The 14,158-nt window shown below is 36.7% G+C and overlaps 2 non-coding genes across 2 annotated transcripts; one reads left to right on the top strand and one right to left on the bottom strand.

The window, feature by feature from the left end:
* The first annotated feature begins 12,442 nt into the window (after positions 1-12,442).
* LOC143264717 (5S ribosomal RNA) lies at positions 12,443-12,561 on the top strand. The gene has a single exon (XR_013038647.1). It is a non-coding gene; the product is annotated as a 5S ribosomal RNA (ribosomal RNA).
* Positions 12,562-13,628: 1,067 nt separating this feature from the next.
* On the bottom strand, positions 13,629-13,747 carry LOC143264726 (5S ribosomal RNA). Its single transcript, XR_013038657.1, has one exon. It is a non-coding gene; the product is annotated as a 5S ribosomal RNA (ribosomal RNA).
* Between the last annotated feature and the right edge of the window lie 411 nt (positions 13,748-14,158).

Below are 14,158 nucleotides of genomic sequence, written 5' to 3'. Positions count from 1 at the left end.
AGTCTTACAGAAACACGGTAAAAAGAAAATTATACAATCAAAAGGAGAGGATGAACACTACGAATACACATTAACCGTCTAAAATATTTTATAAACTAACAAGTAGTAGAATAAACTAATAGATAACACATTCTTATCGGTATCTAGTAAATCATATTTCTTTTTTTAAACTAGCAATCTACGTTTATGTAGACACAAAGCAAGCCACTTCCAATCGAGGTTGTCTTCTATTAGGGTATTGAGTTTGACGGAACCATGCACGATCAATAAATTTTTATACAACCCCGGAATATATTTTGAAGAACTAAGCAAACTACAAACATATGGTAACACCTGGAAATTAACCCTGCATCTGAATACGACATCCTTAGTTGCACGTCAAATTCAATTACAAAACGCCCTAACAGCAGCAACTAGAAGCTGCTTAAATAATGAGTACTATTAACTGCACACATTCTGTAAACAATTTGCTACAACTCATTAAAAAGAACTTGAATGTATTTCTTTAAACCGAAAGTACGTCGAAAAAATAACAGGCAACGCGCGCACCCGCCGAGAACTGATAAACGGCATAGGTTACCTTGCAAAAACCTTATTCAGTACTATGGACGCAGAAGACAGAACGACAATTGACAGACAAATACGACTATTCATACAGGAAGGAGCCGCTCTAAGAACTTCCGCGATTGGACAAACGCAAGTCATTAACGCAATTATTAAATTAATTAACAAATCAGTAGAAAATATAAACAAAAATGAAGAAATGTTATTCGCTAGCACGAACACACTTAAACAACTGTTGCAAACAGAGGCCAACAGACAACACGTCACAACCGCGATAGATGAAAACGCAATTATTCTGGGAAATATCATAATAAGAAACTTAGTGGAAGATGCGCAAGATCTGTTAGAATTTACACTAGATATAAAAAGGGGTATACTCAACCCTACAGTAATATCACCAGCACAAATCGCAGAATGGCTACAAGCAGCTATCCCGCAGCTTCCATCAGGTTTAAGTTTTCCAATAACATCTACAAAAAATAATATTCATATCCTATATGAACTGTCTAATTTAGTATCATATGCAAACTCGCAAACGATCACAGTTATCCTCTGGTAAATTCCAAATATTACAAAATTGTTAAAGTTTATTCAGTACTTACAAAAATCAATGGTTCCATTTATTCCTGTACCGGTGCAACCGAAACCTATGTAGAACTAGACCCGAACAGATTACGTTCACATCGGGAATAACGATTTCAACAAATGTAAAATAATGCAAAAAACATATTTATGTAAAGTACACCGTCCAATCTTTCAAGCTATTCCGAAGGGACCTTGCGAAATCCAAATTCTAACAAGCTAGTACCACATCCGCAAAACTGTAATACCCGTATAATAAAATTGAACCACATCATCCTAACTGAATTATACAAACCCGGATCATGGACCTATATCACCCCAACTGTAGAACAATTATCAATCTCATGCAAAAATGACACATATACACAATTTAAAACATTTCAAGATTCTGGTATTATAATTACAAACGGAAAATGTTCAATCTCGTCAACAGGTTTTAGAATAGAAACGAGCGCAAATTATAAGGGTGAAAAAACAATAAACTATTTACCATCACAAAACCCAGCAATAGTGGTTCTACCCTAAAACCTAAATATAATTCATTTAAACAACAAAAGGACACATTGCGTAAAATTATAAGTCATCCAGGAGAACTTCGTCTTGTAAGCAAAAATCTGGAACAATCAGATTTAGATCTAAAAAATATCAATGTACCGTCAGAATACTATTTTAGTCTAATTTCCTCGTGCTCTGCAAGCGGAATAATACTTATAGTCATAATAATAATAAATCATAAATGTAAAGCATCAAGAATATGTAACAAACCAAACCAAGAAAACAGAAAAACAACAATAGAAATGCCAAGCGGAAACAGTAATTCGTTAAAACCGCGAATCAAAAAGAATGCAATGAACAAAGCATAATATATATATATTAGCGCTTTATAACTACCACACTGTAAAAATACTATGTTATTATTACAAGATTGTATGTTTGTAATCTATTTATATAATATCATATATCGTCATAACATGCTCCTTCCAAGGGGGGAGGGATATTGCACCCCGTTAGCAATAAAAGCTGCACATAGCGATGACAACCAGGTAATTGTGCAACAACTATGGAATGGTTATCGTCAGCTCCGATAGTAGGACACCATCGTCAGCATCAAAAATATATTGAACCTGATCGAAACTCCAACTGCGAATGATATAAAAGACGACACACCGCCAGGGCGGGGAGAACCAGAGTTAAAGTTAAAGATCAAAAAACATTATGTTACTGTTATAAAGTCTTTTCCAATTTTACACTCGTTGACCGGTCAAGTCCAGTTCTTTGACCCTCCCCCGAACCCCAATCTATCACAATAGTGTATTCCGAGGGGCACAATTTATATCATTTAATATTAATGAATGCAGTAACTATCGGTGAAATATTTCTACGCGTAAAACTACTACCATATGATAATTGCATAAAAAAATTAAATCTATTGAATAACAAAAGCTTTACAATTATGGACTGATTACATAAAAGGATGAATAATAAGATTAACTCAAAATATTGATGAATAAATCAATTAAAAATAACACTTGTGTGAATTTAAAAATAAATGAATTCAAATTTATAGATGTTAAATAGTATTCTAGATCTCTAGTAAATTTTAGTGAATACTTTTCACTAGATTTCTAGTTGAAGATGCACTGTAATACAAACAGACTGTAGAAACTTTTTAAATTAGGTCTATTACGAGAAAGGATCGAAATAAAAGGGAACAAACTTGTATCATTGTTTATGTACTAATTTTGTGAAAGATAAGTAAGGGCAGATAGAGTAAACAGAGAAAAGTAGTTAAAGTAAGAAAATAATTTCGTTAAAGTGAGATCTAGCAGCGTAGTACAAAGGAAATAACTATTTACAAGTGCTATTAAAACTTGAGTAGAAATTGGTACAGAAGAATAACGAATAACAGGAATTCAATATTCATGTGATGTAATGAGTAGACAATAAGCACAGTTTTCAAACTGCGTTTGAATTATTGTAATTGGTACTGCAATTGTAATTGGTTGGTACAGTACGCCATGTTAATTTAAGAGCAAAAATCACGTTTTAACATTGAAAAATTTTAAACAAACTTTTCCGCGTCATGTATATCATGTATAGACACACAAGTTAATATTTTTCCAAAAATTTTATTTTGTACGTGGTTACTGCAAATGTCCGTTGTGAATCTGCAAAAATCTCATTATAGGACACATAAGAATATGATCGTTAAACAGTAACAATTTTTGTTAACGTTTACAGATTTTCGCATGAAATAAAAATTATTCAATGCTGATATTTCTAATTTTCTAACTACGTTAGGTATTGAATATAATATTAAATATTTATAAAAGAAAAATGTTGATAAAAACTATATTTAATCCGATGTACCCTTTATTAACCATAATCGTATTTTGTAACTGAATCAACGAAACTGACTGTTTACCTGTTATTGTACTTTAAATTGTATTTTTTGTTCATTTAAATAAATTATCATAGAGATTCGTACATTTCTTTAAATAAAATTAACGACATCTTTAGCAACTTATCTTATGAAAAACTGTAGTTATACTTGCTGTTGGGGCTTTCGGGTGTAAGCCGTGTCCTAAAGGAAGCGATTTCCCAACGTTTCGCCAACATTGCAGCTAGCTTCACCAGGGGATACACTGATACTGGTGTGACTCGGGTTATGTCGCTACTTACATTGTGGTGCCATGCTCGTGTTTCGTATCGTTGACTGTTCCTGTTGGTTGCTTGCGCCCAATCAGAAAGTGGAACTTTTTAATTGTGAGCACAATCATTTCTGATGACGGGGGAGATTTCCCAGGAGGGATCGGAGAAGTGATACTTCTCTGTTTGTGATAGACATATAATGTGAGGCCAAAAATATGTTCAGAAAACTTGGAAAAGAAGTTTGCTATAACTTTCGCTTTCAAACAAATTGTGCAAATAAAGCCGTATGATATTTATTTCCAGAATTTTTTAAAAATTGTATGCATATTTAAAAAAACTTGTAGCGTTTAGATGTAACCGAAATTCATGACAAAATTTAAACAGGGTTTAAAAAATAGTTTCTCCGTGTAATTCAACTACAGAATGTTCCAAAAGACATGAAAATGGAATAAAACTAGTTCTAAATTGATAAATAAAATAAAATAAAGAACAATTTTCAATTATTATCCAGCATTTGACTTTTTCTGCTGACAATATAATTTTACCATGCGACGCTAAAGGTGAATGCCATCTCGAGCCGTATTTAAGAGAATGTGTAACATAAATTGCTTCGACGAACTGGAAGTTTTAATATTTCTAAACGTAACGTAACGAAACCTACTACACACAAGCACAAAAAGTAACTTCAATACTGGATCATGAACATTATGGAAGATTGCGGACATTGATAGATGTTGTCGTGTTGACAAACACTGTCATGTAAATATCGCTGCTCTGAGGAAAGAGTCTAACCCGATAAGGGAATCAAATGTTCCCTTGAATCAAATGAAAAACCCAATACGTCAGTTGGTAACACGTCTAGAAAAAACATCTCACAAAGGGAAAAAACGAAAGTCCAATTTTTGGCCCATTTTGCCTATTTAATTTCGTAAAAAAATTCTGAAAAAATTCTGAGACATTGAGGTCCTCGCATATTATAGAATTTTTTAAGTTTGTAAGAGCGAGCGGACAATGGTCGGAATTGGTTTAGGGCCACCATAAATTAAGGAGTCCCTCGAAGTGTTGCGGGACTAGGTTTGAAGGACACTTAGTTGATACTTTCCACGCCCGCAATACCGACGAGTTTGTATTTTTTCCAAAAGTGCAAAGTGGGGATGCGTTCCCCATAAAACCTTCGGGAAAGCTTGACGACAGGGAATTATGTTAAAGACATTTTGTGAGAACACGAAGAGAGAGATCCGATTATATTATTATTTGTTAAACCGTTCTATGTGTATTATTTTTAGCCATCCTTACAAGTTCTGTAATATATTGCTGACAACCTTATTATTGGCACGTAGGAGGCTATCCAGGGGCATCTGTCTAACCAACAGCCCCAATTAGTTGGAAAAGAAAAATGGACATTTTGACTCACACATATTTTTGGCAATAGGAAGTATTAACTCGAGCGATCACTCAGAACGATAGAGCTAAAGGACAAGGACAGTAGGCAAACGTTTCGAGTAATCATCTTGGCCGCCAGAACTTCGCATTACGACTGTTCAAAGTGGAGTAGGCAGTGTATCCCTTAAACCTGGGTTAGTATCTTACGCGCCAGAAATAGGGTTGCTATCACCTTTATTGTAATATATTGTAGGAATTAAATCAAAGATTTAAACAAAACACACAGAATAATTTATTTTAAACAGGCAAAACTGATATGCACAACAACCAAACTTTAAATTAACTATTTTTATGAAACTAATACAAACAAAAACGCTATTTCAAATGGTTTCTCAACAATTTTCCAGTATTTCTAGCCGTTCACGATCACTCTCTCGAAACTTTTTTTCGCCTCTGCAATTCGCTTTCTCAGATCGCCGTTTTCTTTTTTTTCCTCGCTTTCAATTTCAATACATCTCGATAACTCGCACACAACATTCACACCTATTAACAATCGATTCACTTCAACACAATATTCACGACTATTTACAATTCCACACTCCACAATATTAATATTTAAGTTTACAATAATCATCCAACATAAAATATAGCATATATCAGCCAACGGCCATACTAGTCAGGATATACCGGTTCTCGATTCGACCTCAAGACCTCGAGCCGAACGGTTGTAAGTACGGTCGCTCCGCAGGTACGAAAACGTGATCTCGTGAACGCGTTATTCGCTCGCCTGTTAAGTGAATCAGTGAAGCGACATATGAGGTGTCGTTGTTTAAGTGCTTCGTTTCTGGCGGGAGTTTTGTTTTTCCACCTGATACGTCAGTGTTTGTAACAGTGGAGAGTAACAGCAATGAACATCCCGCAGAGGGGAAAGCGGCGGTGGTGCAATACAACTTCGATGAGATTGCAAAAATTGTTACGGACGGAAGAATAAATAACAGAGGTCCTGTCCTAGACGTGGCTGGGATAGCCAAGCGACTAGTAGACGGACATGCCAAACATAAACTAAAATCACAACCCTCGCCGGCATCGACAGGGAGTCGGAAAGTGTCTGACAAAATCTTAACAATGAAGGCGAAAAAAACTATGCCACCTCAAGCGGCAAAACTCAGTGCAAAAAATGGAAGTAAACATTAGCTAAAATTACAAAAGAACTCGAGGCAGAGAAAGCCAAAAATGGAGGCATTAAAACTAAAACTGAAGCGGAAACAATGGACATTGACCTGCGCCCGGTGGTCATGCACGGCTCAGCTGGCGAAGAAACAGCAATTATGGGTCGCACATCCAAGGTGTCAAAAACAAAACGGTTAAGAGAGGCGGTCAGCAGCGAGGACCTGGAAGCAGGTATCCTACCGGGCCCTAGTTCGAGGCCAAGGATCGAGGCCCCTCCGAAAGGTCAGCGCCACGACGGTCAGCAGGATCGGAACTTCGTCAGCCCGGGAGAAGCAGTCGTCCAAGAAGACAGCGGTATTGTACGAGTTACCCCATACCCCAAGCGCGAAGAGTGCGGCGCGAGGCAAACCCCCCACGATTATTGTAGGGGATTCTCACCAAAAGGTCACGTACCGCCTGTTGAAGGAAACCCTAAATCTTCAAAATTTTAATATTAAGAGAATTTCGGCTAATAAACACCATGTTCAGCTAGAAAATTTAGATGAGTTTTACAAAACGTTAACGTTGTTCAAAGAAAGGGATATTAAGTATTTCACTTATACGCCAAAAAGTCTAAAACAACAGAATATCCTGCTTAAAGGTCTCGACCCGGGCTTCACCCAGGAAGAGATTAGTCAGGAGCTAGCGAACTTGAAGCTTAAAAATGTAAAAATTTCTAAGGTCACCCGTTTCGCAACCGAAAAATCAAAAAAGGAGAATAGACTTCTTCCGTTTTACCTCGTACAAATCACTCCTGACAGTGACCTAAGCGAACTTACTAATATAAAATACGTCCTCCACCAAGTAGTCAAATGGGAGGGTTTAATAAAAAAAAACCCGATAATTTGCGCGCGTTGCCAGAGAGAGGGCCACTCAGCGGGCAACTGTAGTTTAGATTTTAGATGCGCTAAATGCGCAGATAAATACGAACCCGGACAGTGCAAAATTAGCAAAGACGAAAAAATAGAGGCATCTAAATTATACTGCGTTAGATGTAAGAGTTACGGACACCCTGCGTCCTACAAGGGCTGCCCCAGGTATAGGGAGGCAAAATTAAAAGCTAAGGAAATATTAGATAAGAAACTAAACTTTAAAGATGCCAAACCGCACAGGAGCTACGCAAGCGTAGCTAGCGAGTAACCGACGGGCCCACAACAGAGCCAAAATCATAGTACCGCGCAAGATAAACAAAGCATTATCACTCAAATGCTCAGTAATAGGTCAACATTAAATCACACGCAAATACCTTTAGAAGCGCTATTTAACCCCTTAACCTACGATTCACGTTCGAGTGTTTCGGGCCCGAAACGTAAACAAATTCGCGCAACCTTCGAGCCATTCGCGCGACTTGTGTAGTACGCTGATCGAGCCTATTATCTCTTCGTATCGTGATCAGTTTCAAGTTATTCTTGGTCACTTTCGCACATCGAAATTTACTCTCATAAATTCTAGAGAAGCAGTCCCACAAGATGTTCTCAGGAAAAAGATTTCGTGATGAAAGCAGCGTGAATTGTGCTAATAATTTTGCTAACGAAAGTGACAGTAGTGACGATATATGTTGTGTTCGAAGAAAGTGTAGGCGATTAGTTATTGATGATACATCCGATGATCAACTACCAGAGTCCTGGCTTTGGACAAAAATAAGAAATAGTCAAAAAATCTGGGAGTATACGATGTCTCCTGGCATAAAAGAGGCAGCTTTATGTCAATTAGGAGGAGGTAGAAGAGAATTTGATATATTTAATCTAATATTTGATGACATATTCTGGAACAATATTGTAACTGAAACTAGCCAGTATGCAGATCAAATAAGAGCGAATCCACATAGTTCACGAGAAATCGACGAAACTTGGTTTCCTGTAGATTCTAGCGAAATTAAAAGATATTTGGTATTGACCATAATAATGGCACAGGTAAAAAAACCAAGAATACAAATGAATTGGTCGAAAAGGGCTGTTATCGAAACGCTGATATTTAGAAAATCAATGCCTTTGAAAAGATATCTGCAAATTACAAGGTGTTTGCATTTCTCAAACAATAATCTGGTTGCCAATACAGATAAATTGAGCAAGATTAAATCTGTGATCAATTTTTTGAACCAAAAATTTAAAGAAGTGTATATAATGAAAGAAGACATAGCTATTGATGAATCGCTCATGAAATTCAAGGGGCGCCTATCTTACAAGCAATTTAACCCATCAAAAAGAACACGGTTTGGCGTTAAATTTTATAAATTATGTGAGTCCGATTCAGGCTATTGTTACGAATTTAAAATATACACAGGCCACGATAAAACAAACTATGATGATAGCGCTTCGGAAAGTGTTGTCAAAGAGCTTTCTGAGTCAGTGTTGCATAGGGGTCACACTTTATACATTGACAACTGGTATTCTTCCCCAAGATTATTTATGACATTATCACATAAATATAAAACAAATGTAATTGGCACAGTACGTGGGAATAGAAAGCATATGCCAAAAGATTTGTGCAATGTAAAATTAAAAAGGGGGGAATACACGATAAGAAGCTGCAACCGAATACTCGCTATAAAATGGAAAGACAAGCGAGATGTATATATTATGTCGACGAAACATGAAACAGTCGAAATGACTGCACAAAGATACTATCGCACTCCAAAACCAAATTGTATTCTGGAGTATAACAAAGGAATGATTAGAATTGATCTCCAAGACCAGATACTAGCATGTTTTCCAGTTATGAGGAAATACATGAAAGGATATAAAAAAATTTTTTTTTATCTGTTTGGCATTGACCTTTTTAACTCTTACATTTTATGGAAAAAAATAAATAAGGAAAAGAAACAATGTTACATTGACTATAGGATCAACATAGCCGAATCTCTACTGAAGAATATGCCAAAACCGAATTATAGAGAACGAGGCGGATTATCTTTCGGAGATGCGCCAGAGAGACTACACGCGAAGCATTGGGCTCATTTTCCAAAGCACATTGATCCAACAGCATCCAAATTAAGACCGTCAAAACCTTGTAGAGTTTGCCAAAAAAATAAAAAACGTAGTGAAACAACGTGGGGGTGTAAGAAATGCAAAGTTCCTTTACATCTACCAAAATGCTTCGAATTATATCACACCATTGCAGATTATTAATTTTGTATTACTGTTTTTTGTACAAATAAACTTTTTGTAGTACTTGCATCTACCACAATTATTGCATCAAGCTGTAATTACATATCAAATATTCCAAAAATGTTTATAATTTTAAGAGGGCGCCGCCGCTAATATTTATATTTGACCCGATCATCGTACTACGGGCTATGCCCGTAATATTCACTTCTGGCCCGATCATCGTACACGGGCTATGCCCGTAATATTTACGTTTGGCCCGATCAGCGTACACGGGCTATGCCCGTAATATTTATTTTTGGCCCGATCAACGTACACGGGCTCTGCTCGTAGTTGTAGGTTAAGGGGTTAACGATATGAAGTCCTTTTCATTACAACAAGTCAATGCCCTTCAAATTCAAATCCATGCAAACACGAACAGGATAGAAAAACTTTTCAGTGCTTTCTATAGCACAAACACAGTAACCCCCGGCGAAGATTCCTGTAACCACAAAAATGGATATTAGCAGACAGATCAAAATTATCTCCGCGAATGTAAATTCCATAGTTTCCAACGAGAGGAGGCACAATATTCTGGAGCTGTTAAAGGCCGAGTGTCCAGACATCCTACTCCTTAACGAAACAAAGCTAAAGCCTCAACATTCCTTGAATTTCAAAAAATACACGCTTCTCAGAAATGATAGAGTCAACAGTAATGGTGGAGGTGTGGCTATATTAATTAAAAAACAAATACAACACGAGATCATTGACATCCCGCAGGAAATGAAAGTAATAGAGTGCCTATCAATTAAAATAAAACTTAAAAACAAAAAAAACATAATTGTCACCCAGCTGGATATGCGCCGGGTTCCCAAGCAGATGAATTCGTTAGCGAACTTGACTACCTGAGCAAAACTCTAGAGTGGGGAAACCCAAATAATTTCTATATTTTAGTGGGTGACCTTAACGCAAAGCACCCGGCATGGAACAACTCTTCCTTTAACGGTAGAGGCAGAGCGTTAAATAACTGGATCAACGACAATGTCTTGCAATAGAAAATCAAACTGCTTGCTACCAAGACCCCCACCTTTCCCCGTAGTAATGCCCACATTGATAGCAGATTAGATCTCAAAAACAGCGTAGACATGGACATCCCCACAATCGACTTCGACAGTGACCATCGCGCAATTAGTATATCGATAGTTTTACCCTATACAGAAGACCTTATACCTTTTGTGTCCCCGAAGCGTCCTCTTAACTACGCGAAGACGGACTGGAAGAAATTCCAAGCAGACTTAACAAACAGCTGGAACATAGAAGTACCTCTCGACAGAAACATTACAAATCAAGAGATAGACAGTTTACTGACAGAAACGACAAACACCATTTTACTAGCGATTAAAAGAAATGTACCGACCTTACCAGACTATAACTCGACGGAACTGTACTTAAACGCAGAAATCAGAAATCTATATAAGATAAAAAGCTCCCTATTAACGACATTTAATGACGCACGAAGACACCCCACAGCACATTCCACACATTCTATATCCACTGCCAAGTCGCTCCTGAAACAGTGTAAACAAAAAATCAAATATGAATTCCAAAAATCAGTCAACCAGCACTGGGAAAATAAAATTAGAAACATCCCGTTCGGTAGCCAAAAAACATTCCCAGAAGTCAATTCAATATTCAGAAAAAAGGATTCACTGGACATCCATCTACTGCTTATAAAAAAAGACAAAGAAAACCTATTACGGGAGGCTAACATTGATCCGTTTAGACAGCCAAAAAATTCAAAAGGACATTTCATCATTTTAAACAAAGCCCAAAAATTAAATGTCCTCGCATCCAACTTCGCGACGGCTAATGCAGGAAACAAGGGGTTGGGTAAACCGCGACTTTCCGAAATTATTGAAAGAGAATATAATACATTCATGGACAGCCTGAGAAGGGATACCGAAAATAATGACCACTTAACTAATTTCTCGAGCTCAAACTTAGCGAGCAACCCGACATTCGAATCCGATAGCAACTATGTACTTCACGACACCAGGATATACAGCGACACTATTCCGTAAGCTAAACTGCAAAAAATCGACGGGTCCGGACTAAATCTCCAATATAGTGCTCAAGAAGCTCCCCAACATAGCTATATTTGGTTACAGTATCATCTTCAACCACTGTCTAAATAATTGCTACTTCCCTGAAGACTGGAAACTAGCCAAAGTCATTCCTGAAGAAGTCATTCCCCAAGAATCCTGAAGATTCTAACAGCTATAGACCCATCAGTCTAATCTCAAACATCTCAAAAATCTTTGAAATCCTCATTAAGAAACGCTTTGAAAAATTCTTAGAGGTGAACAGATCAATTCTCGACACCCAGTTCGGATTCAGACATAAACATAGTACAGTCCACGCGCTACATAAATTTATGTCAGATTTACAGCATGCGTTGTTTAAAAAGAACAGTGTAGCTGCATGCCTAATAGACATTGAGAAAGCGTTTGACACCGTGTGGATTCAAGGATTAATCTTTAAGCTACTAAAAAAGAAATGTCCCATTCACCTGGTGAAGATCATAGCCAACATGATACATGAAAAAAGTTTTTCACAGAATGTAATGGCGCCCAATCTGACCTGACACTGCAACTCGAAAATGGTCTCCAGCAAGGTATGATCACAGCGCCCATTTTATTTAACTTTTATAATTCCGAACTCCCGCAACTTTTTGATTTACCTTCTTTGCAGTCCATCAAAACAATACAATTTGTGGACGATCTACATCTACAATGTAATGAAAATATAATTAAAAATGTAATGAAAATTTCTGATTTAATATACTCCGAAATAATTCTTTCTCTACTCAATGCCTATCTTTTTTCTTTATCTTATAAAGGAAATAAAACAGAATAATTTTAGTACACAGGGTAAACACTGAAAAACAAATTTGGCACAATGTGTTACCAGCCAACGGCCATACTAGTCAGGATATACCGGTTCTCGTCCGATCACCGAAGTCAAGCTGAGTTGGGCGCGGATAGTACTTGGATGGGTGACCGCTTGGGAACTCCGCGTGCTGTTGGCTTTTTTTATTTTTTTTCTGTTCTTGAATGAAAAGTTCAAATAATTTAATTCGTTTAAAGCTTTTTTTACTCTGCTTAACCCTTTCGCTTCGAGCGCCGGATATATCCGGCATCCGCGCGGCGACTTGTGCGTACGAGCGCCGGATATATTCGGCATCCACATGATGTGTATACAAGTACCATCTGTGGTCAATAACAAAATCTTCGTTATCGGCAGAACACTACTAATTTCTAAATATTAGTATACTAACTAATTTGTGTTATATTATTAACACTTTAACGGCCGCTCACACAACACGTGTGTGATAGCCGGAACAACCGTTAACGACCGCTCACACAACATGTGTGTGATGCTACCGCCGAAGGTTGTTGCCGAATTATCACACAGAAAGTGTGGCACTGTGTGATAATTTATGAAAGTAAACAAGTGTAGATATTGCTATTGGCTTCGTATTTCATTGCCACGTCTTTGATTTTAGATAATTATTGCCTATTTTTAATTTTACATTTTACACTACAGTGGTGTACCATGTAAATTATGGAGCAAATGTCGGCGCTCTACGAAATATTAAATTTGTTGTTAAATTGTTGTCGTTTTTTGTTTTATGTTAACTTTTTCGTGAATTTAATAAAGTTCTTTTAAATTAATTCTTCAAAAATACTGCCGGCCCCTGGCGACGTTTGACTGCGTAGACGTGCGGTCGTTAAAGTGTTAATAATATTAAACGTTCAATTTTAAAGTCTTGTAAATATGTAAATAGCTAAGAATTTGTTAACTGTAATTAGTCTAATGTCTTTAAAGTAACTAATATAATTTTGTTTAACTGTTTTCATATTAAAATGTGAGGAATACATGCTATATTAAAGCAACAATTGTTTTATTAAGCATAGTAATTATTTAAGACTTAAAAAATGTATATACAAAAACCACGCGCACTGTGCACATTTCTGGCGCGTGCTTCCGTACGGTGACGACACTTCGGCGGACCGGACTGCCGAAGCGAAAGGGTTAAGTTACAGTCGTTGAACTTTGTATTGAATACAATAGTAAACAAAAAAAGAAAAAAAAAGCCAACAACACGCGGAGTTCCCAAGCGGTCACCCATCCAAGTACTATCCGCGCCCAACTCAGCTTGACTTCGGTGATCGGACGAGAACCGGTATATCCTGACTAGTATGGCCGTTGGCTGGTAACACATTGTGCTAAATTTGTTTTTCAGTGTTTACCCTGTGTACTAAAGTTATTCTTTTTTATTTCCTTTATAAGATAAAGCAAAAAGATAGGCATTGAATACAGAAAGAATTATGTCGGAGTATATTAAATCGGAAATTTTCATTACATTTTTAACAGAAATTATTAATCGGAAATAAGTATAATATTTTTAAAAAATTATATTTAAAACGATATAACCTTTTTGCAGTACAGGTGCTTCTTGGAATAAAATATATGATTGATTGCGTAATGATAGATTTTGGAAAATCACATATTGTGAACAATTTTACGAGGACTCTTTAATTTCTATAATAATAGTTAGCAGTATAGTAAAAATTATACCAGCTCGAAAGCTGCAGTAATACATCAGCGAGAAGCAGGAAGTG

The sequence above is a fragment of the Megachile rotundata genome, chromosome 6 (genome assembly GCF_050947335.1).
Source record: "Megachile rotundata isolate GNS110a chromosome 6, iyMegRotu1, whole genome shotgun sequence".
Taxonomy (NCBI): domain Eukaryota; kingdom Metazoa; phylum Arthropoda; class Insecta; order Hymenoptera; family Megachilidae; genus Megachile; species Megachile rotundata.
Note: the sequence above shows the minus strand (reverse complement) of the source record. Positions and strands in the feature narration are given on the sequence as shown.